This window comes from Urocitellus parryii, chromosome 5 (assembly GCF_045843805.1).
Source record: "Urocitellus parryii isolate mUroPar1 chromosome 5, mUroPar1.hap1, whole genome shotgun sequence".
Lineage (NCBI taxonomy): Eukaryota > Metazoa > Chordata > Mammalia > Rodentia > Sciuridae > Urocitellus > Urocitellus parryii.
This window is the reverse complement of record NC_135535.1, coordinates 146,316,730-146,343,179: the sequence shown is the minus strand read 5'-3', so window position 1 is coordinate 146,343,179 and position 26,450 is coordinate 146,316,730.

Genomic DNA, 26,450 nt, shown 5'->3' with positions numbered 1-26,450 from the left:
GGAGATTTTGATATGTTGTGTCTATGTTCTCATTTACCTCTAAGAATTTTTTAATCTCCTTTTAATGTCTTCTACAAACCATTGTTCATTCAGTAGCATATTGTTTAGTGTCCAGGTGTTGTCATAATTTTTACTTTTTATTTTGTCATTAATTTCCAATTTAATTTCATTATGATCTGATAAAATGCATAGTAGTATCTCTAATTTTCTTTATTTGCTAAGAGTTGCTTTGTGGCAGAGTACATGGTCTATTTTAGAGAAAAGTGATGCTGAGAGGAAAGTGTATTCGATTGATGTAGGTTGAAGTATTCTATATATCTCAGTTAATTTTAAGTTATTTATTTTTTTATTGAGTTCTATAGTTTCTTTGTTCAGCTTTTGTTTGGATTCATCCCAGGGATGCAAGGTTGGTTCAACATATGAAAATCAATTATTGTAATTCATAACATCAATAGAATCACAGATAAGAATCATATGACCATCTCAATAGACACAGAAAAAAATTTTCCAAAATACAGTGGTGAGAGAAGTGTGTTGAAGTCACCCAATATTATTGTGTTGTGGTCAATTTTACTCTTGAACTTGAGAAGAATTTGTTTGATGCACATAACTGCACCATTATTTGGGGCATATATATTTATGATTGTTATGTCTTGTTGGTGTATGGTTCCCTTGAGCAGTATGTAATGTTCATCTTTATCCCTTTTGATTAACTTTGACTTGAACTCTACTTGTCCACCATTAGAAACTGTAAAGATTTTTACAAATTTACTGATTTTCTTTTAGATAAAAATTGAATCCAACATTTCTGTACATTTAGACTAAACTGTAAGTGTTTTAATAACAACAAATTGTTCATAGGCAGTATATTGTTAATATTAGGATCTGTTAACATTGTCCTTCCCCACAAAGGAGATGTCTTGGAATGCTACAAGACCACTACAAACCTATAGGGTAAAAACAATAAACTCCAGATCCACAGATCTGGAAAGAAAGACAGAGGACCAACATGAAAAGACAAAGGAAGAAAGTTCCCCAAACAAATCAAGACACCACATCATTAGAATCACTGGTAGCCACAGCAGAAGAAATTACAGAGAAGGAGTTTGGGATGTATATGGTTAAAATTTTCTGTGAACTCAAGGAAGATATAAGAGTGCAAATATAGCAGTGAAAGATCACGTCATCAAAGAGCTACATAAATAAATACAGGAAGCAAAAGATCACATCAACAGGGAGATAGAGATTTTAAAAAGAAACCAAACAGAAATCGTTGAAATGAAAGAAACAATAAACCAAATTAAAAGTTCTATTGCAAGCATCACCAACAGAGTAGACCACTTGGAAGATAAGACATCAGGCAATGAATATAAAATATATAATCTTAAAAAAATATAGGCCACACAGTGATAATGGTAAGAAACCATGAGCAGAACATTCAAGAAATAAGGAATAGCATAAAAAGACCAAATTTAAGAGTTATTGAGATAGAGGAAGACATTGCGGTCCAAACCAAAGGAATGAACAATCTATCCAATCAAATAATGTCAGAAAACTTTCCAAACATGAATAATGAATTGGAAATCCAAATTCAAGAGTCCTACAGGATACTGAATATACAAAATCTCAACAGATTCATATCAAGGCACATTATAGTGAAAATGCCCAACATCCAAAATAAGTAAAGAATTTTAAGAACCACAAGAGAAAGGAATCATATAGGGGAAAACCATATAGGGGAAAACCAATTAGGATAACAGCAGATTTTTTTTAACACAGACCCTGAAAGCTAGAAGATCCTGGAACAACATATATCAAGCTCTGAAAGAAAATGATTGCCAACCAAGAATCTTGTATCCAGCAAAATTAAGCTTTAGATTTGGAGATGAAATAAAAATCTTTCATGATACACAAAAGTTAAAAGAATTTATAGCTAGAAAACCAGCATTACAAAACATCCTTGGGAAAATATTCCATAAGAAGGAAGTGAAAAACAACAATGAAAATCAGCAGAGGAGATAGTACTTTAAAGGAAAAACTAATAAATAAGAAAATCAAGTCAAGTTAAATAACAAAAATAAACAAATATGGCTTGGAATACAAACCATGTATCAATAATAATCCTGAATGTTAATGGCTAAAACTCTTTTAGCTGCCTCCAGAAGACTCATCTGATAGGAAAAGACATACACAGACTGAAGATGAAAAGTTGGGAAAAATCATACCATTCACATGGACTATGGAAGCAAGCAGGGGTTTCCAAACTTATATCAATAAATGTTATTTTCTATCTTCTCCTATATAGAGAAATAGAATATATTTCATGCTTATAAATTAAATGCTATATAATATATATGTGATTCTATGATCTAATATATATATATTATATGATGTATATATGTATATATATATATTCCATAGCATATTATGTAATAGTGTTTACTATTATTAATGTTTTACTATTATTAATAGTGTTTACTATTATTAATAATGTAAAATTGTTAAATTAGGAGAATATAAAACTTTAGTAAAATTTAATATTTTGTTATGTATTCTTGATAAATATCTCCTCTACACTCTTGTTATTTTTTCATTTTGTTTGTTTTTGTTTATTCAAAAACACTAAGTATCTATGGATATTCATACAATTAAAATTCTAATAATATCACATTTCTTATAACAGTAAATTTAAGTGAATTAGACTTTGGAAAATTAAAATAATAATCTTTCCTTTTCTCAGTGATGGTTAAGTAAAGGAAATCATTCAATCTCCCTTTCTCTGTGAATTTTCATATATTGGTAAATCAAGCTATTTCATCTTGAGAGAAATCAAAGAATCTTCTGTGTGGTAATTATGTTCCTTTTAAAATTCTCTCTTTTAAAAGTAGACTGACAGATGGAAATTATAAGAAGGATTCACATTTAGTAAAACCTATCTTGAAAAATAAGAAGAAAATAAACATGTCACAGGAGTGGTATGAGTTAGTTGAATTTGGCAACTTTGTACTAGGCCCTCTGCTAAGCACCACAATACACTTACCAAAATATGTTTATTTTTGATTTTTTTAAAAAATATTTTTTATTTCAATATGCTTGAAAATATGTAAGTATCTTACATTAATATTAATTTACTACAATAATTCAGCATCAAAAGTGTTCTTTATAATTGATCACTATATATTCAACATCTTTATCTTATTCTCACAATGAGTCATATAAGAAATACATAGCTGTGATGAAGGTTAAAAATAAATGACTTTATAAAAATAGATGTAAATATTCTGCTCAAAAAGATATTTTCATGAGTGAGAACTTTAGGTCAATCTCAACAGCAACAACAACAACAACAACAACACACACACACACACACACACACGGTATTTCCTACATTACTATGAATACATTTAATCACTTATTAATATAAACTAGTCTCATTCATTATATTCAATATTCTCTGGGATAGTTTCATAAATAATTTTAATGATCTAAAATGTGTTTTCTCAATCTTGGCATCAATGACATTTTTGCATCAGATAATTCTTTATTGTGAGGTGATTTCTCATGCATTATGAATATTTAACAACAATCCCTGAATTCTACATATTAAATTCCAATAACATGCTCTTCAAGAGTGACACCTCAAAATGTTTGCAGACATTATCAACCCCCAGAGAGTGCAAAACCACTCCTATTGAGAACCACTGACCTGCAGGATTTTTATAGACACCTTCATAGTACATTCAAGACTATAATGTTTGCATGATATAGGGAGCTCTTTTAGTTACCAGGGAGTCTGAGGGGCTATCAGGTCAGCATCTAAATTCGTTGCTGAAGTCAGAGCCTAAGGGTTTATCTGTTTTAACCTCCCTGAAGGGCTCAAAACACCACAGTGGTTTTGATGATGCATGTATTAAGCAACTAGTTACAGAGTGACTACTTCAATATAGAATATAACATGCTAGAGGAGAGAATTAGAAATAGAATAGTAGATCTAGCTGAGAATAGTAAACATTACCCTCTAACATTTAAAATTGCCCTATTATTTCAAATTACTTCCTCTTCAAACATTTTTTAAAAATGATCCCAAACAGTAAAATTAAAAACAAATAACAACAACAACAACAGCAACAATAAACTTGCCCTTCTTTTCTCCAAGCTCTCAAGAAAAATTTCTATATCATTCAAATTACAAAAATTTATGAAAGTGGTAGAAAACAGATCTTGATAAGGCAAATGCTCAATTTTGGCTTCCAGTCTGGCAAGTATACAAGCATTTATTTGAGACTGTTTATCTTTTTGCTTTAATATGCAGAATATTGCCTAAAAGTTGAATCAAACTGAATGTGTGTTGCTTGAAAATATGTAAGTATCTTACATTAATATTAATTTACTACAATAATTCAGCATCAAAAGTGTTCTTTATAATTGATCACTATATATTCAAACCTATAACATGGTTCGAATTCCCTGTATGAGAAAAAGTTTTGTGCTGTATCTTTTTCTTTCCACCCTCTTTATATAATATAGGATGAAAGGAAACAGGTGGTATCATTTGATTCTTAACATTTGGTGGCAGGGGTAAAAAAGTGGAGAATTTTAAGGGTTGCTAAGCACCATGGAACAATTTTCATCCCGGCACATGGGCAATTATCATGTAGCATCATTAACTTTAATAGGAGTTATGTGGCTAATCTGGAAATTTTCACAATGTATCAGCACAAAGTTAGGTAGTACAGGTGTTTAATTGTTGATGGGAAAAATCAGCTGAATTAATTAACAGATCAAAGACTAAAACCTTATCACTTGCTTGCAAAGGTAGGAAGTTCTGGAAAAAAAAATTAGGTTACATCTGGTATGGAAGGCCATTTCATTAAAAAAAAAACAGGAAAAATCTATCAAACAAATCTTGGTTGTATCTGATGAATTCAACTTGCTATAGATATGACTTTTTAGTTCTTTTCAATAAGATAAAGGAACTATTAAAAGTTATATTACTATTATTTTGGAACATGTGATTCAACTGTTAGATATTCTTTTTTATTATTTATGACAGTGATTCCATTACACATTACAATTCTCATTACACATATAGAGCACATTTTTCACACCAATTCATGTTTTCATACATATAATTGGATAATGATGATCATCACATTCCACCATCATTAATAATCACATTCCCCCTCCTTTCACCTCCAAACCCTCTGCCCTAGCTAGAGTTTGTCTATTCCTCCAATCCTCCTGCTCCCTATCCCACTATGAATCAGCCTCCTTATAAAGAAAACATTTGGCATTTGGTGTTTTGGGATTGGCTAACTTCACTTAGCATCATCTTCTCTTATTCCATCCATTTACCTGCAAATGTCATGATTTTATTCTCTTTTATTGCTGAGTAATATTCCATTGTGTATATATATATGCCACATTTTTTTTTATCCAGCCATCTATTAAAGGATATATAGTTTGGTTCCACAGTTTAGCTATTGTGAATTCTGCTGCTATAAACATTGATGTGCCTGTGTCCCTGTAGTATGCTGTGTTTAAGTCCTTTGGGTATGAGACCCAGGAGAGGGATAGCTGGGTCAAATGGTGGTTCCATTTCCAATTTTCCAAGATATCTCCATACTGCTTTCCATATTGGCTGCACCAATTTGCAGTTCCACCAGCAGTGTATGAGTGTACCATTTCTCCCACATTCTCTTCAATAATTATTGTTGTTTGTCTTCATAATAGCTGCCATTATGACTGGAGTCAGATGAAGTCTTAAGAGTGGTTTTGATTTGCATTTCTCTAATTGCTAGGGATGATGAACCTTTTTTCATGTATTTGTTGATTGGTTGTACATTATCTTCTGAGAAGTATCTGTTCAGGTCCTTGGCCCATTTATTGATTGAGTTATTTTTTTGGGGGGGCGGGCTAGCTTTTTGAGTTCCCTAGAGAATAGTGCTCTATTTGATGTGTGAAGTGTAAAGATTTGCTCTCATTCTGTAGGATATTTTGTTGAGAAGAAACTTTTTAGTTTGATTCCATCCCATTTATTCATTCTTGATTTTAATTCTTGTGACACAGGTGTCTTATTAAGGGAGTTGGGGCCTGATCCTACATGATGGAGATTAGGGCCTACTTTTTCTTCTATTAGACTCAGGGTCTCTGTTTGTATTCATAAATCCTTTATACATTTTGAGTTGAGTTTTGTGCATGGTGAGAGATAGGGTCTTAATTTCATTTTGTTGCATATGGATATACAGTTTTCTCAGCACTGTTTGTTGAAGAGGCTATCTTTTTGCCAATGCATGTTCTTGGCACCGTTATCGGATATAAGATAATGATAGTTTTGTGGGTTAGTCTCTGTGTCCTCTATTTTGTACCATTGGTCTACCAGTCTCTTTTTTGGTGAATACCATGCTGTTTTTGTTACTATTGCTCTGCAGTATAGTTTAAGTTCTGGAATAGTAATGCCACCTGCTTCACTTTTCGTGCTAAAGATTGCTTTAGCTATTCTGGGTCCCTTATTTTTCAAGATGAATTTTGTGATTGCTTTTTCTATTTCTATGAGAAATGCCATTGGGATTTTGATCAGAATTGCATTAAGTCTGTACAGTGCTTTTGGTAGTATGGTCATTTTGATAATATTAATTTTGCCTATCTCAAAGCAAGGTAGATCTTTCTATCTTCTAAGGTCTTCTTAGGTTTCTTTAGAGTTCTGTAGTTTTCATTATATAGATACTTCACTTCTTTCATTAAGTTGATTCCCAAGGGCTTTTTTTTTTTTTCAGAGGCTATTGAGAATGGGGTAGTTTTTCTTGTTTCCCTTTCTGAGGATTTGTCACTGATATACAGAAAGGCCTTTGATCTATGGGTGTTGATTTTATCTCCTGCTACTTTGCTGCTTTCATTTACTACTTTAATTTTACTAGTTCTAGAAGTTTTCTGATGGAACTTTTAGGGTCTTCTAGGTATAGAATCATATCATCAGCAAATAGTGCCAGTTTGAGTTCTTCTTTTTCTATGTGTATCTCTTTAATTTCTTTTGTCTGTCTAAATGCTTTGGCCAGTACAGTGTTTCAAGAACTATGTTGAATAGAAGTGGTGAAAGAGGGCATCCCTGTCTTGTTCCAGTTTTTAGAGAGAATGCCTTCAGTTTTTCTCCATTTAGAATGATGTTTGCCTTGGGCTTAGCATAGATTGCCTTTATGATGTTGAGATGTGTTCCTGTTATCCCTAGTTTTTCTAGTGTTTTGAACATAAAGGGGAGATGTATTTTGTCAAATGCTTTTTCTATGTCTCTTGAGATGATCATATGTTTTTGTAAGTTCTATGGAATAATAAAAAAAACCTCTTTCTATATTTTATATTAATTTAGCAAACAGTAAGCCCTCTGAATTAAGCTTCTTTTTTTTGTTTTTTCTTTCTTTCTTTATTTTTTTTATTGGTTGTTCAAAACATTACAAAGCTCTTGACATATCATATTTCATACATTAGATTCAGGTGAGTTATGAACTCCCATTTTTACCCCAAATACAGATTGCAGAATCAAATCTTAATCAAATGTACCTGGTATATCTAGAACTATGCTTCTACAAGAGCAACAGATAGCTTGGGCACAGTCACACATGCCTGTAATCCCAGCATCTAGGGAAGGTGAAGCAGGAGGATTATGAGTTCAAAGCCAGCCTCAGGAAAAGTGAGTTACTAAGCAACTCAATGAGACCCTGTCTCTAAATAAAATATAAAATAGGGCTGGGGATATGGCTCAGTGGTGGAGTAACCCTGGTTTCAATCCCTTTACCAAAAACAAACAAACAAACAATAACCACACACACACACAAACACACACACACACACACAAAAATCCCTCAAACAACTTATAAGAGAGTTTAAGCTGGCTTTATATTTATTCTTATCCAATAATTATGCCATAAAGAAAAAAATGAATATGCTTATATCACCAAGTAACCTAACATTAGGTCTCATTTCTTCAGATAGATGCTTTTATTCAGTTGCCAATTTTGCATTGCTGCTTATATGCTTCATAGTGAATATTATTTTATTTTTGAAAGCATTGAAAGCATTGCCTATATTATCATATGGTAAAAGTGGGTCAACTTTGTTTTTAGAACTTTAGAGTTATTGTCACTATGTTCTTAATTTTTTGCTCTACTAACAGCAAAAGCATGTCATTATGTATTCACATTTTTTTAAATGTACTTTATCCACTTTGTAATGCATACAAAGTTGTTTGGAAATGAATGATTCCAGTTGGTTGACAAAACATGTTTGTGTGTTCATTGAAATGTCTGAACCCAGGAATTTTTAAATATACATTAAGTAGAAATTAATCTTAATTACATATACTCTACATAATTTGTAGATTTTTGAACACTTAACATATCCTTTTGCAACTCACATTATCCTTAACTCACTGAACCTCTCTTTACTCACGTATAATTGAGGTAGTAATAATATATATATAATAATGATAATATTAAGAATAAAGGAAGAGCTGGGCGGTGGCACACACCTATAATTACAACCACTTAGGAGGCTAAGGAAAGAATATTGCAAGTTCAAAGCCAGCCTCAACAATTTAGTGAGGCCCTAAGCAATTCAGAGAGAGCTTCTGCAATTACAGGTGTAGCTTGAGTGATCTTTTTGATATACTATTGGATTTGATTTGCCAGTATTTTGCTGGGATAGTTTTTGGATCTATATGAATCAGAAATATTGATCCATTGATTTTTCTTTTTGTTGTGACCTGATTTCTGTATCAAGATATCCCTGGTCTTGTGGGATGAGTTTAGAAGAATTTCTTACTTCTTAATCTTTAAAATAATGTGAGAATAATTGGTATTAATTCTTTTTTAAAAAGTTTGATAGAATTCAGGAATGATACCATCTGGCTATGGTCTCTAAATTGTTGGGAAATTTTTATTATAGAATCACATAACTCATTATTAGTCTACAAAGTTGCAGGATGAAAGAATATGCATTGAATAATTAGTTGCATTTTATATCAATAACAAACTTATTGAAAAATAAATCATGAAAGTAATTCCATTCACAATATCTACAAAAAACACAATACCTAGGATAACATTTACCAAGGAAGTAAAACACTTTTAAATGAAAACAATAAAGAATTGATGAAAAAAATTGAAGAGCATACACAACACATAAAGACCTCCTATGTTCATGGATTAGAAGATAATACTGTTAGCATGTCCATACTACACAAAGCTATTTATAGCTTCAATGCATCCCATCAAACTACCAATGATATTCTTCTTGAAAATCCCCAAATTTATAGGAAACCACAAAATCACTGGATGAATTGGCTAAATTAGTGAGTATTAAAGAAGGAGTCTATGAAATTGATATCATTAAAAACTCACCAATCTGAAGAACAGAAAAGCAAATGTGACCAATTGAACATTATTTAACAAAGTAAATGCATGTGTAATTGGATTTTCATAAATATATAATAAAAAAGGAAAAAAATATGTCATATATATTTCCAAATGTTGTAATAACAAAACAAAACATTAAGTTACAGATTAATTAAACTCAGAAAATTATATGAGAAATGAATACAAATGATATTGCACATACTACTATGGCAATCAATCTTCTGAAAACTGAAGAAGAAATGAAAATCATAAAGAATAAATAGGGATTAGGTGGAATCCCACCAGCCAAGCCCACACGGACCCTTGGGCCGAGCACGGGTTCTCAGAAGGGGAAGGAAGCGGTACAGTCCCATCCCCCACAGCAGACACCCCGCCGAGGCAGTCAGCGGCCACCATCCGGGAAAGCTGAAGGATACACCGCCACTCTCCTTCAGAGTGCGACATCAAAACAGGTCGGTGTCATTCAGCTCACCCCCCAGACAGCGGGAATTCGCATAAAATCTCTCCTAGGCTTGCCGGGAGAGGGAGTATCAAGCTGAGCCTCCATACAGGCTAGGGGGAAACCAGAGACACCTGACCTCCAACCCCTCCTCCCAGTAGCAGCCAAAAGGAAACCTGGCTAGCCAGCGCTGGGGGAGGGGCAAGCAGAAAAAATCAAAGTGATAGAGTGCCAGGGATCCCAGCAGCCTGCAGCAGGGCCTGGAGATCCAGGCCAACTGATTCGCGTGGCCTGCCCTGCGGCTACAGAAGGCGTGGCGCCTCAGTGAAGCCATTAATTGGCAAGCAGGGAGGTTAGGGAAGGCCATTAGGTGGAATCCCACCAGCCAAGCCCACACGGACCCTTGGGCCGAGCACGAGTTCTCAGAAGGGGAAGGAAGCGGTACAGTCCCATCCCCCACAGCGGTCACTCCGCCGAGGCAGTCAGCGGCAACCATCCGGGAAAGCTGAAGGATACACCGCCACTCTCCTTCAGAGTGCGACATCAAAACAGGTCGGTGTCATTCAGCTCACCCCCCAGACAGCGGGAATTCGCATAAAATCTCTCCTAGGCTTGCCGGGAGAGGGAGTATCAAGCTGAGCCTCCATACAGGCTAGGGGGAAACCAGAGACACCTGACCTCCAACCCCTCCTCCCAGTAGCAGCCAAAAGGAAACCTGGCTAGCCAGCGCTGGGGGAGGGGCAAGCAGAAAAAATCAAAGTGATAGAGTGCCAGGGATCCCAGCAGCCTGCAGCAGGGCCCGGAGATCCAGGCCAACTGATTCGCATGGCCTGTCCTGCGGCTACAGAAGGTGTGGCGCCTCAGTGAAGCCATTAATTGGCAAGTAGGGAGGTTAGGGAAGGCCAGTAGGTGGAATCCCACCAGCCAAGCCCACACGGACCCTTGGGCCGAGCACGGGATCTCAGAAGGGGAAGGAAGCGGTACAGTCCCATCCCCCACAGCGGACACTCCACGGAGGCAGTCAGCGGCCACCATCCGGGAAAGCTGAAGGATACACCGCCACTCTCCTTCAGAGTGCAACATCAAAACAGCGGACACTCCATCCAGGCAGTCAGTGGCCACCATCCGGGAAAGCTGAAGAATACACCACCACTCTCCAACAGCTTGCAACATCAAAACAGCCAGCAGCAGGACCCCGGAGATCCAGGCCAACTGATTCGCGCGGCCTGCCCCGCAGCTACAGAAGGCGTGGCGCCTCAGAGAAGCCATTAATTAGCAAGCAGGGAGGTTAGGGACTGCCATTAGGTGGAATCCCGCCAGCCAAGCCCACCGCTCACGCCCGGAACAGGCCCAGCGATCTGCCAGCATTGTAGTCACGACACCCCAATTGGAATAGGGATAGAGCAGAGCCGCCTTCCACTCCCGGAACAGGCCCAGAGAGCCGCCAGCGTGGTAGACACGTCACCACAATTGGAGTAGGGGCACAGCCGCCGCCCGCACCTGCAAGGGAGACTTTTCAAGTATACAAGAGCAACATAAATAAATAGGGGGTAAATTTCAAAACACAACAGTTGCACCAAGCAGAAAGAAACGCGAGCAGTATGAAAAGACAAGGAAAGAAAGGACCACAAGCAATGCAGGTCAACTCAACTTTAGAAGAGGTAATAGCTGCAACAGATGGAATATCAGATAAAGAGTTCAGGATATATATGCTTCAGATGATCTGGAGTCTCAAGGAAGACATGAGACAGCAAAATCAGACAATGAAAGATCACATTGACAAACAAATCCAGGAAGTAAAAGATCAATTTCACAGGGAGATAGAGGTAATAAAAACAAACAAATTGAAATTCTAGAAATGCAGGAAACAATAAACCAACTTAAAAACTCAATTGAGAATACTACCAGCAGAGTAGATCACTTAGAAGAGAGAACATCAGACAATGAAGACAAAGTATTTCAACTGGAAAAGAACATAGACAGCTCAGCAAGTCTGCTAAGAAACCATGAGCAGAACATCCAAGAATTATGGGACAATATCAAAAGACCAAATTTAAGAGTCATTGGGATACAGGAAGGCACAGAGCTCCATTCCAAAGGAATAAACAGTCTATTCAGTGAAATAATACGAGAAAACTTCCCAGAATTGAAGATTGAGACAGAATCCCAAATCCTAGAAGCCTACAGGACGCCGAATGTGCAAAATCATAAGAGATCCACACCTAGACACATTATAATGAAGATGTCCAACATACAGAATAAGGAGAGAATTTTAAAAGCTGCAAGAGAAAGAAAGCAGATTACATTTAGGGGTAAACCAATCAGGATAACAGCTGATCTCTCAACACAGACTCTGAAAGCTAGAAGATCCTGGAATAACATATTTCAAACACTGAAAGACAATGGGCTCCAACCAAGAATCGTGTATCCGGCGAAATTAAGCTTCAGGTTATAAGATGAAATTAAAACCTTCCACAATAAACAAAAGTTAAAAGAATTCGCAGCTAGAAAACCATCTCTTCAAAAAATCCTTGGCAAAACATTACAGGAAGAGGAAATGGAAAACAACATTGAAAACCAACAATGGGAGGTAGGACAGTAAAGGGGGGAAAGTAGTCAAAGAGGATAACAAATCAGGTTTAGTAACATCAATAAACAAATATGGATAGAAGAACAAACCATATCTCAATAATAACCCTAAATGTTAATGGCTTAAACTCACCAATTAAGAGACACAGGCTAGTAGAATGGATCAAAAAACAAGACCCAACAATATGCTGTCTACAGGAGACGCATTTGATAGGAAAAGATATACATAGACTGAAGGTGAAAGGTTGGGAAAAATCATATCACTCATATGGACCGCGGAAACAAGCAGGAGTGTCCATACTCATATCTAATAAAATAGATTTCAAGCCAAAGCTAATCAAAAGGGATATAGAAGGACACTTCATACTGCTCAAGGGAACCATACACCAACAAGACATAACAATCATAAATATATATGCCCCAAATAATGGTGCAGCTGTATTCATCAAGCAAACTCTTCTCAAGTTCAAGAGTCTAATAGACCAACATACAATAATCATGGGAGACTTCAACACACCTCTCTCACCACTGGACAGATCTTCCAAACAAAAGTTAAATAAGGAAACTATAGAACTCAATAACACAATTAACAACCTAGACTTAATTGACATATATAGACTATACCACCCAACATCAAGTAGCTACACTTTTTTCTCAGCAGCACATGGAACCTTCTCAAAAATAGACCATATACTATGTCACAGGGCAACTCTTAGACAATACAAAGGGGTAGAGATAATACCATGCATCTTATCTGATCATAATGGAATGAAACTGAAAATCAATGATAAAAGAAGAAAGGAAAAAGCAAGCATCACCTGGAGAATGAACAATAGGTTGCTGAGTGATCAATGGGTTTTAGAAGACATCAAGGAGGAAATTAAAAAATTCCTAGAGTTAAATGAAAACACAGACACAACATATCAGAATCTATGGGACACATTGAAAGCAGTTCTAAGAGGAAAATTCATTGCTTGGAGTTCATTCCTCAAAAAAAGAAAAAACCAACAAATAAATGATCTCATACTTCATCTCAAAATCCTAGAAAAAGAGGAGCAAAACAACAGCAAAAGAAGTAGAAGGCAAGAAATAATTAAAATCAGAGCTGAAATTAATGAAATTGAAACAAAAGAAACAATTGAAAAAATTGACAAAACTAAAAGCTGGTTCTTTGAAAAAATAAATAAAATTGACAGACCCTTAGCCATGCTAACGAAGAGAAGAAGAGAGAGAACCCAAATTACTAGCATACGGGATGAAAAAGACAATATCACAACAGACACTTCAGAAATACAGAAGATAATCAGAAATTACTTTGAATCCTTATACTCCAATAAAATAGAAGATAGTGAAGGCATAGATAAATTCCTTGAGTCCTATGATCTGCCCAGATTGAGCCAGGAGGATATAGACAACCTAAACAGACCAATAACAATAGAGGAAATAGAAGAAACCATCAAAAGACTACCAACTAAGAAAAGCCCAGGACCGGATGGGTATACAGCAGAGTTTTACAAAACCTTTAAAGAGGAACTAACACCAATACTTTTCAAGCTATTTTGGGAAATAGAAAAAGAGGGAGAACTTCCAAATTCATTCTACGAGGCCAACATCACCCTGATTCCGAAACCAGACAAAGACACATCAAAGAAGGAAAACTACAGACCAATATCTCTAATGAACCTTGACGCAAAAATCCTCAATAAAATTCTGGCGAATCGGATTCAAACACATATCAAAAAAATTATACATCATGATCAAGTAGGATTCATCCCTGGGATGCAAGGCTGGTTTAATATACGGAAATCAATAAATGTTATTCACCACATCAATAGACTTAAAAATAAGAACCATATGATCATCTCAATAGATGCAGAAAAAGCATTCGACAAAGTACAGCATCCCTTTATGTTCAAAACGCTAGAAAAATTAGGGATAACAGGATCATACCTCAACATTGTAAAAGCAATCTATGATAAGCCACAGGCCAGCATCATTCTGAATGGAGAAAAATTGAAGGCATTCCCTCTAAGATCTGGTACAAGACAGGGATGCCCTCTCTCACCACTTCTGTTCAACATAGTCCTCGAAACACTGGCCAGAGCAATTAGACAGTCAAAAGAAATTAAAGGCATAAAAATAGGAAAAGAAGAACTTAAATTATCACTATTTGCAGATGATATGATTCTATACCTAGCAGACCCAAAAGGGTCTACAAAGAAGCTATTAGAGCTAATAAATGAATTCAGCAAAGTGGCAGGATATAAGATCAACACGCATAAATCAAAGGCATTCCTGTATATCAGCGACAAATCCTCTGAAACGGAAATGAGGACAACTACTCCATTCACAATATCCCCCCAAAAAATAAAATACTTGGGAATCAACCTAACAAAAGAGGTGAAAGATTTATACAATGAAAATTACAGAACCCTAAAGAAAGACATAGAAGAAGACCTTAGAAGATGGAAAAACATACCCTGCTCATGGATAGGCAGAACTAACATCATCAAAATGGCGATATTACCAAAAGTTCTCTATAAGTTCAATGCAATGCCAATCAAAATCCCAACAGCATATCTTGTAGAAATAGATAAAAGAATCATGAAATTCATATGGAATATTAAAAGACCCAGAATAGCAAAAACAATACTAAGCAGGAAGTGTGAATCAGGCGGTATAGCGATACCAGACTTCAAACTATACTACAGAGCAATAGTAACAAAAACAGCATGGTACTGGTACCAAAACAGGCAGGTGGACCAATGGTACAGAATAGAGGACACAGTAACCAATCCACAAAACTACAACTATCTTATTTTTGATAAAGGGGCTAAAAGCATGCAATGGAGGAAGGATAGCATCTTCAACAAATGGTGCTGGGAAAACTGGAAATCCATTTGCACCAAAATGAATCTGAATCCCTATCTCTCGCCGTGCACAAAAGTTAACTCAAAATGGATCAAGGAGCTTGATATTAAATCAGAGACACGGCATCTGATAGAAGAAAAAGTTGGTTATGATCTACACGCTGTGGGATCGGGCTCCAAATTCCTCAATAGGACACCCATAGCGCTAGAGTTAACAAATAGAATCAACAAATGGGACTTACTCAAACTAAAAAGTTTTTTCTCAGCAAAAGAAACAATAAGAGAGATAAATAGGGAGCCTACATCCTGGGAACAAATCTTTACTCCACACACTTCAGATAGAGCCCTAATAACCAGAATATACAAAGAACTCAAAAAATTAGACAATAAGATAACAAATAACCCAATCAATAAATGGGCCAAGGACCTGAACAGACACTTCTCAGAGGAGGACATACAATCAATCAACAAGTACATGAAAAAATGCTCACCATCGCTAGCAGTCAGAGAAATGCAAATCAAAACTACCCTAAGATACCATCTCACTCCAGTAAGACTGGCAGCCATTAGGAAGTCAAACAACAATAAGTGCTGGAGAGGATGCGGGGAAAAGGGCACTCTTGTTCATTGCTGGTGGGACTGCAAATTGGTGCAGCCAATTTGGAAAGCAGTATGGAGATTTCTCGGAAAGCTGGGAATGGAACCACCATTTGACCCAGCTATTCCCCTTCTCGGTCTATTCCCTAAAGCCCTAACAAGAGCATGCTACAGGGACACTGCTACATCGATGTTCATAGCAGCTCAATTCACGATAGCAAGACTGTGGAACCAGCCTAGATGCCCTTCAATAGATGAATGGATAAAAAAAATGTGGCATTTATACACTATGGAGTATTACTCTGCATTAAAAAATGACAAAATTATAGAATTTGGAGGGAAATGGATGGCATTAGAGCAGATTATGCTAAGTGAAGCTAGTCAATCTTTAAAAAACAAATACCAAATGACTCCTTTGATATAAGGGGTGTAAACAAGGACAGGGTAGGGACGAAGAGCTTGAGAAGAATATTTACAGTAAACAGGGATGAGAGGTGGGAGGGAAAGGGAGTGAGAAGGGAAATTGCATGGAAATGGAAGGCGATCCTCAGGGTTATACAAAATGTCATATAAGAGGTAAGGAGGGGTAAGTCAAGAGAATACAAATGGAAGACATGATTTACAGTAGAAGGGGTAGAGAGAGAAAAGGGGAGGGGAGGGGAGGGGAGGGGAGGGGGGATAGTAGACAATAGGACAGACAGCAGAATACATCAGACACTAGAAAGGCAATATGTCAATCAATGGAAGGGTAACTGATGTGATACAGCAATTTGTATACGGGGTAAAAGCGGGAGTTCATAATCCACTTGAATCAAACCGTGTAATATGATGTATTAAGAACTATGTAATGTTATGAACGACCAATAAAAAAAAAAAAAAGAACTGGATGTATACAGGGCTATGACCCATAATGGCCATTAGGAGAAAAATTAATGGTGAGATATAATAGAGCTTCAAAACTTTTTTTTGGAAAAATGACAAAATGGAAACTGTTTTTGTTTCATTCTTAAATGCATTTTATTCTTTTTCCACTTTTATAATAGCCAAAAAAAGTGACCTTCACTCATCCATTTGACCAAAATTTATCAATTCCAAGCACAGTTGTAATGTTCTGGGGAGAAACTGAACAGACCCAACATGAAAAACTAACTGCATAATTGAAAATAAATTTTTACATCTAATATTTAAAATATTGATGTAAGAAAGACAAGCAATAAGGAGGTCCCGAATTCTTAGTACTCAAGGACACCATACTATGATGGTTTTACCTGTGTTTGAAAAGGTATTTAAAGATGTTTTTCTAATCAAAATGAGATGTATTTACCTAAATGTTGATGATAAAATGGTTATAAATATATTTTGTTTTGCTGTATCAAAACAGATATGATGGCATAAATTAAAGTTGTCCTTAGCTGGAATAAATCAGTCTAACTGACAAAAAAAAAAAAAAAAAAAAAAAAAAGAATAAATAGGGAAAATAATCTTCATCACATAAAAGGAACCAAAAAGAAAATAATCACAATTGTTTTATTCTAAATACTAAGTGTCAGAAAAAAATTTCATGCTATATTTAAGCCTTTAAGAAAAGGAAATTCTGCCAATTCAGAATTAAATTCTCAGGTTCCATTGGATATCTTTAAGACATGAGCATTAACTACATTTTCAAGTAAAACTGAGTTTGTAGCTACCACACCTAATTTACAGGGGAAAAAAAAGTTTGTCCTTTATATTGAATAAAAATGAGACTGGATGAAACCTCAGATATTTAGGAAAAAATGATGTTTATTAAGTGTTTTAGCAAGTGGGTAAAGGTATAAGACTATATTTTATTTTCCTACCTTTATTGCTGCATAACACAATTGAATATTTAAATAAAAATATTGCATTTTGAAATTTACATATATAGGATTAAAATATGAACAATAATTAAATAAAGAACATGAAGAAATAAGCAGAATTATATTCTTGTAAATTTCTATTACAAAGATATAACATAATATACATCCTAAATAGATTCTGTGATACATTAAGGGAATTTTTACTGCAACCATTAAATATATTCAGAGTTTTAAAATCAATAAGGAAAATAAAATATGAAATATATTTAATTATTTTAAAACATAGGAGAGGAAGAACAAAAATTTAAAAAAGAAGCAATAGATTTAAGGAGAACCATATCAGTAATCACATTATTATATAAATAATGATAGTAATGCATTTTGAACCATTGAATGACTTCAGAATCTGTGATTCATACTGATGCAAATGACTAAATACACAAATAGACCATGGGTCAAAGGAAAACCTCTACTTAATGGTAAAATAATACATAGTAATTGTAGAATGAGTAGTGGGATTACAAAATCATCAAGGAATCATCCAAAAGAGTGTGTGTGATGAGGAAGGAGTTATGTAATTTTAAAGTGACTCATGCAATTTATTGATTTCCCATTATTGAACTTTCATCCTGTGCTGCAGTCTGGCTGGGCACAATTCAGGAGCCACTTGTCAAAAGAAACAAACTTTATTTTTAGAACACGCACGAAACCACACAGCTCCTCAGGAAAAAACTTTCAGAGCCCAACTGCCACCACTAGCTTCCCACAAGCCTCTCAACCTCCCACACTCCTCCTGGTCTTGAAGCCAATTGGCTGGGTTGTGTGGGTGGAGCCAAAAAAGTCCCCCAATGAGCAGCTCCGTGGTCTGAAAGGGCAGGGAAACAGCCCAATGAGCATCACAGCAGAGGAGCCAATCAGTTGGCAGCTAGAAGTTTGCTGGGGCTGCTGTGAGCCAATCATCAACTGGCAGCTGGAAGTTTGCTGGCAGCTGGAAGTTTGCTGGGGCCCCTTGGCGGTGGCTCTCAATAATCCTGTGTTCTAATTTTATTCACATTAGTTGAGTCTGATGATAGTTTGTGCATTTTATTATATGTAAATTGTAGATCAAAAAAGTAAAATACCAACAACCAGAAGAGATATGTTATAATTGTTCATATTGATTTACTGAGTGTGCCATTTTTGGTTGTTTTATAAAACTTTGTAATTTAATCAGTTTGAGATAAAAACTGAATTAATATGCATAAAAAGAAAATTGAGTGAACTCCTTGTGGTTGAAAGGCATAGATAAATTACATTTAACTCTGAAAGCAGTATACTGTTTAAAATACTATTAAAAAGTTAAAATACAAGACCAAACTATAGGTTATATATAATGTTGACATTATACTACCAGATATTTAGCTTCATTAAAACTTTATTAATCCATAGTTCATATGTCAAAAACTTTTGGCAAGTATGCTGAAAAGCACTAGATTTTGTAGTGATGGTAATTAGTCATATTCATGCAGTTTTGCATTTCTGGGTATTAACCTTAATATTAGGATCTAAAAAGGAAACACTTTCCATATTTGAAAGCCTGTAAGGCTGGGATTTATATGATGAAATATTGAGATGGAGAGGGGTTTTCCATAATGAAGGGCAAGAACAAAAAATGATAATTAAAACAGAGACTTAGCATTTTATCATCTGGCCCTACATATTCGATTGTTTAAGTAATGTCACTTCATAGTGGGAGAGGAATCTTATAAAAGTCTTATGCTTTTGAGCTACATGAAAATTAAAAAAAAAAAATAGGAGTTTTTAAGTGGCATCAAAAAATTAAGGATTATTTGTAGAATCACAAATGTGCATTTTATTAGATAGTATTATGGGTGAAATATTTATTTTCCAAAACTTTCTGTAATTATCCAACTTGAAGCAGTTTCCACCGTAATATAGTAGAGAAACAGGTAAATCATTAATTAATGGATCAATTACAGTAAAGTATGGGCTATCCAACATTCAGACCTCATAGTAAATTTCTTCTTAGTGTTGAGACCAAACTTTAAATATGAATTCATTTTAAAATAGAAATTTGAAAAAGAGAATTTTACAAGCCAGCATGATTGCTAAAAATAGCAAATTATTTTGTGATTTTTCCCTTTCAAAATATCCCCATTCTATCTCGTTACTCTTGGAAAAAGCATCCAGCTCCTGCTTCCCAACCAATTCTGAGGAGGAACATTTCTATTTCTTCTTTCTGTTTCTGTTTCTCTTTCTAATGACATTTTTCAATGGTTCAGCAATTGTAGATTGCATTGTTTGATGGAAATATCCAAGTTTATTAAAACATTAAATGTATTTATTTCCAAGCTTTCTTTTGACTCTAGACCCACCATATTAATGTATCAAAATCTTGGTTTGATGAATTATTTACTATAATTACTACTTAGGAAACTTCAAAGCCTGATTCTCCCATTTTTTTAAACATCTATGCCTGTTTCACTACTGTTTTGGCTTTTAAGAAGATATTCTTATTGGACATTACTTTTAATTTTTGTAACTATGAACTACAAAATATTTGTTGTATTTTTTTTTTCAAATATTATACTCCTTGTTCTAGTTAACCATTTCTCTAGTGAAAAACCAAGTCAACACCCACCCACCACCATCATTTTTTATTCATTAAACTTTATCTGGGTCAATAATAACTTTATATCAGTACACATCAGAATTCACCAGAAAACTTAACATTAAAAACATACTTCATTGTTAACAGAAAGTTATATCATTTATAATTTATATTAAAAATTAATGCGCACTGTTATTAACATATCTTACTTAACTCATGTTAATACTTAAATATTTTTATAACCAAAAATATTAGTTATATAATAAATTTCTTGAAATATTGAGCTAAATATTTATTTTCTAGTTACTTGTACTATATTGAAGAGAACACAGGAACTGGATGTGAACCCATTTCTCAATTGTGTATTTATATGTTTAGTCAGATTTTTTACTCCTGTGACTAAAGGATCTGACCAGATCAACTATAGAGGAGGAAAAGTTTATTTGAGGGCTCAGTTTCAGAGGTTTAGTCCATAGAAGGCCAACTCCATTCCTAAGGGCTTGATGGGAGGCTGAACATCATGGAGGGTCGGGGTGGCAGAGAGAAGCTGCTCAACTCATGGTGAACAGGAAGCAGAGAGACTCAGTGCTCCAGATTGCCACAGTCTGGCTGCAGCAAAATAACCAGGGGCTGATGAGCAACTTGTGTAGATTGATACAGCAGGAGTGGGAGCCATTTATTGTAGGACAGGAGGGGTATATATACATTCCACACAGCTTATCTTAATTAACATAAACTAGATACAGCAGTCAACCAATAAGGAGTCTCCACACTTAATGGCTCGCTGGAGTTACTTCACAAACCACTCCCTCTGGCAAAATGCCAGGCGCCATCCTGACTTGTTTACAGACCCTAACATTTCTCCCTTTTGTTTAATTTAAATAATGACCATAGTGGTTTTTACACAAACACCATAAATAATCTGCTACAAGCAGAAGGGGAGGATAAAAAATGCCACAATACCAAGCCAATTGATGGCTCCATGCAAGAAGCCCTTGGAAAAATTATACCAGCAATGACATCATTAGCAAAGATACTGAGTTAGTTACTGGCCTTGGAAATGCTGAGAGCCATAGCCAAGTAGGAATGATGTATGGCATTTTTGGTTGAAAGGTGACCCCAGCAAGTCATTGAGATGATAATGATTATGTTAAGATGCACATTCAATTGGAGATTAGACACCTGCTGTCTGCCTAGGCCTGCTACTTAGGAGCTCTCTCGGGACTCCTGGAGAGTTCCCATTGGTTGGGGAAGTGTGGTAGGAGGGAATTCCGGAGGAAGGATTTCCTGTTGGTGCAGTGTGTCCCGAGAGAACACTGCATGCTTGGTTCGAGGGAACATTCCCGGGGAGCGCATGTGGAGTGTGCTGGTGGAGTTCAGAAATAAAGTGTGTTCCTGCTTCAGTGGCTTGTGATTTGTGCCCAGCCAGACTGCGGCACTATGTACAAAATATATACCCCATAGCCATGCCCCCAATTAACCAATTCTCCAGCCACATTCCACCTGCCTCCTGTCACCACTCAGTTAATCCTATCAGGGATCAATTCACTGATTAGTTAAGACCCTCACAACCCAATAATTTCTCCTATGAATCTTCTAGCATTATCTCACATGTGAGCTTTTTTTTTTTTTTTTTGATACTTCATATCCAAACCATAACAATTTATATTTGGCAGTTTCTCATTAGAAGATTGTAGAATAGGATTATTCTGATTGCATCAGCTTCTTTTGGTGAATCTTCTAGGATCAGTGCAGAAAACACAAATATCTCAATGAGTTGAAGAAGTAAAATACAATTATTTAATTATATTAATTTTTATTCTTTTTTTAAAGAGAGAGAGAGAGAAAATTTTTAATATTTATTTTTCAGTTTTTGGCAGACACAACATCTTTGTTTGTATGTGGTGCTGAGGATCAAACCCGGGCCACACGCATGCCAGGCAAGCGAGCTATTGCTTGAGCCACATCCCAGCCCTATTCTTATTCTTTTATATAATATATATATTATTCTGAACTTATTTGTTCTCATTGTTGGCTGATCACAGAAAAAGTATGCTTTTGTATTATTCTTTCATATCTTAATAAAATTAAATTTCCTTGAAAAATATGCAAAACTAGAATTTTCCTCTTTCATCTTAGAAAAAGGAGGAAAAGGTATAAGTGAATATAGCATTGTACTTAAGTGGATAAAATGAACTTCATAAAAACACTTATAAGAGGACAAAATTATGTTCTATTCAAGAAAACAAACTAGGATATCTTCTCAAACTCATTATTCACATTAATGCTTTTGTTAATTTAGTTGTGTTTTGTTTGCCAGCTTGTGTTGTTTTCAATCATCTGAATGAACTCCCCTGCTCTTGGATAGAGAATTGCTTGTCAAGGTTAATTCACCTTGACCAGAACCACATAAACAATTTTTCAGGTAGACACTACACAAATGACTTTGGTAAAATGTTACACTTAGTATTTTAATGTGTTGTGCTTCTTTAAGAGGTAAAATTCAAAGTTCTCTTTTATAAGGCAAGTTGGATTTGTATTTATGTTATAGTCATAGCAAAAGCCTGGATTATCAAAAAAAAAAAAAAACAAACTCAGCAATTCAGAATGGATTTTTCTTTTAAGTGGCAATTTATAGAGTTCTCTTTAAATAAAAATCTCATCAAGATATGCATCTAACCTCAAAGAAATATGTAGAGCCATTGTCAGGTTAAGAAGTGGTTTTAAATTGACCATTAAATTTAGTATACTGATTTAATAAACTTGGACCCTTTCCATTTTCTTAACTAACAAGGGACTTACAGTCAATTAAAGTTAAAATATTGTGAAGAGACATTAAAACTGAACAGAAGGCAATGTAGCAATATCTCTAAAAAGCAAGTTTCACATTTCAACAGCTGCTGAGCATACAACTAAAATTTAGTTCTAGATAATATTTAATATTTCAAATGGCACACATCTCCCAATATAAGATATATACTCTCATCTCCCACATGCCCCACTTTACCTTGAGATAAATATGAATGTACACATATACACATTCACATACATAACATATATGTACAAAATAATGTCCATTAAGAACTATGACAGTAAATCCCATGTGTGCCCTAACCAGACTAAGAAGCAGAGCATTGCCAATAATCTTCAATTGCCTTGAATGTTCCTCTGCAGGTTTTTCATTTCATTCTTTCCAGAGATTAACCAATCTTCTAAACTGTGTATTAGTAATGAGATTCAAGTTGTTTGGCTCTATCAGAATTTATCTCTCAGTATTTTAATTAGCTTTATTTGCTTTTGATCTATTTATCTATTCAAGAACATATTGTTTATTCTGCTTTCACTAGAGTTTCTTTCAGTGCAGATTTGTGTATTTTGATTACAACATTGTTTGTGTATTATACAGCTCAAGTTGATTTATTTTCTTTCTGCCATTTTTCCATTGTATTGCTTATGAATAAATAAATTACTTCCTGTATTTTAAATTTCTCCTATCATAAAATTATCACTTGGTTTAATTCATGTTTCTAAGAAATTGCTTGTTTCTAGATGTATATTTATCTAGAAAAAAATAATGCCAGACAGTTTCCTAAGTGGTTATACCAATGCTACAGTTATTAAGGTAAACATTTGGAAGAAGAATTAAATGTCAGATAAAAGTGAAATATAAAATAAACCAATAAGCCATAAGAATAGATTTGATATAAAAACTAGGAAGGAACTGCAGCTATTAAATAGTGAAAATATTGATGAGAAATTTCAACATATCTGTCATAAAAATTGCAAAATAATAAATTAGAAAAGAAAAAGTAAATATAATATTCAAGCAAATGATGTGTGAAAATTTTCACAGGTTGATCAAAGATATAAATCCTTAGACTTAGTGACAAGAGAAATTCTTGAAGTCTTGATAACTAAAAAAACTACATTACACCAAAACTACATTACAGAACATATACAGACTGTCAAAACAAAGTAGTCACAGAAAAGGAAGATTACATATTAGGACAAACCAATTAGGAATTATGAAAAGCTAAGAGTTTAGAATAGTGCCTTTGAAGTGCTGAGGAAGACTAATAGCTCATTTGGAATCCTGTAGTTATCTGCGTCATTGTTCCATTTTTAAGAATAAAATAAAGCATCTAGAGAAAGAAAATGAGAAAAGCATTACTGCCCCCAAAATCTTATCAAGTGAATAACTGTATAATTTGTTCATTAAGAAAGAAATAAGTAATCTATTTAGTGCAAAGTACTAAATAGTAGTTATGGAATTATTGACATACATGTATATAAAGAAAATACTATTTAAAATATATGACAGAACAAGTGTGAATAATTCAGATATAAGTTAGGATGAAGTGATTACATGTATGTATAATATATCCAAAGACACTCTACTTTCATGTATATGTAAAAGAAACAAAAAAGGGAAAAATGCATGATGAATGAAAGAAAAAATATAAACTGGATTTTAAGGAAACAACAGAAAAAGTTTCCTTTTGTCAAAGATACTGGTAAAAATGTAAAAAAAAACCAGAACACACAATGTGTGAAAATACTGCAAAACACATATTTGATAGCCTATGTTTATCTAAAAAGTATAAAGAACTTTTAAAACCAAAAAAAGAAGGAAAAGATAAATCCAGGTTAACAAAGGAAAAAAAAAAACATATGGACATAGAAGGTATTCAGAGGATAAATAAGTAAAGGAAAAGATACTCAGTTCCATCTGTCATTAAAAATTACAAATTAAAATAGTAATTAATTCTCAGAATACCATAAATATATGTAGAAACTGAACAACGAAGTAGATGTATAGTAGATGGTGGGATCCAGATTTCTCACTGTTGTACTGGGAATTTTTAGGTAAATAAGAGGAGAGAGTGTTGAATCTGTGACACAAAGAAAAGACCACCAACTCCATTTTTAAACCAAATTAAAGTAGGCTTATCTTGTGTACACCAGAGAGCTGGCCAGTGACTGTCTCGCCCAAAAGGGGCCAGAGAATAGTGCCAATCTAAGGGCAGAGGGCTTTTTATAACAAAAATTTATAAAGGTGAGTATCTTGGAAAACTCACAGCTAACAGGGTTCTGGCAGTCATGATACAAGAGCAGACAGCAGGCTAATGATCTACATGACATAACATTCCAAGGTAGAGTGTAAATTGAGATTCCAATGTCAGGATTGATGAGGAGCCACTGAGGTTTTAAGGAGGGTTGTTATCTTATCAAGGAGAGCCAAAATTTATGAGAGGCCACAAAGGTCTTAGGGAGGGTTCTTACCTGGTCTAGAAGAGCCAGGCATGGGTGAGTTCAGAGCATGGGCAGAGATTCCAAACAAGTTTAACCATCAGAGTATGGTAAGGCCAAAGAGAGATCTTAGTATTTTATGGTAAAACAGAAATGAACTTTTCATGACTCTGTGACAAAAAAGCTTCCAATCTTAAAATGGAATTAGGCTGGATTCATCAAGACCTTGAATGATTTCTGTAATACTGGATTAGAGTTGGAAACAATATGAACTCATGTATAGCCAGCTATATGTTCTCTTAATGCCTGTATATATTCATCTTTTACTGTAAAATATAAGAATACTTACAATTCTTTCATTTAATAAAAATATCTAAAATACTTAAAAACAAAATCATTTAATAAAAATATCTGTTGAAAAGAATTTGACAGAAGTTAGAACTTTGTTTAATGTTTTTTTTTATATTTATTTTTTAGTTTTTGGCAGACACAACATCTTTGTTGGTATGTGGTGCTGAGGATTGAACCCAGGCCGCACACATGCCAGGCCAGCGCGCTACCACTTGAGCCACATCCCCAGCCCCCCCCTTTTTTTTATTGGTTGTTCAAAACATTACAAAGCTCATAACGTATCATCTTTCATACATTTGATTCAAGTGAGTTATGAACTCCCATTTTTACCCCAAATACAAATTGCAGAATCACATCAGTTACACATTCACATTTTTACATAATACCATATTAGTGACTGTTGTATTCTGCTGCCTTTCCTGTCCCCTTCTATCCCCCCCTCCCCTCCCCTCCCATCTTCCCTCTCTACCTCATCTGTAATGTTGAAGCAAGAATTAA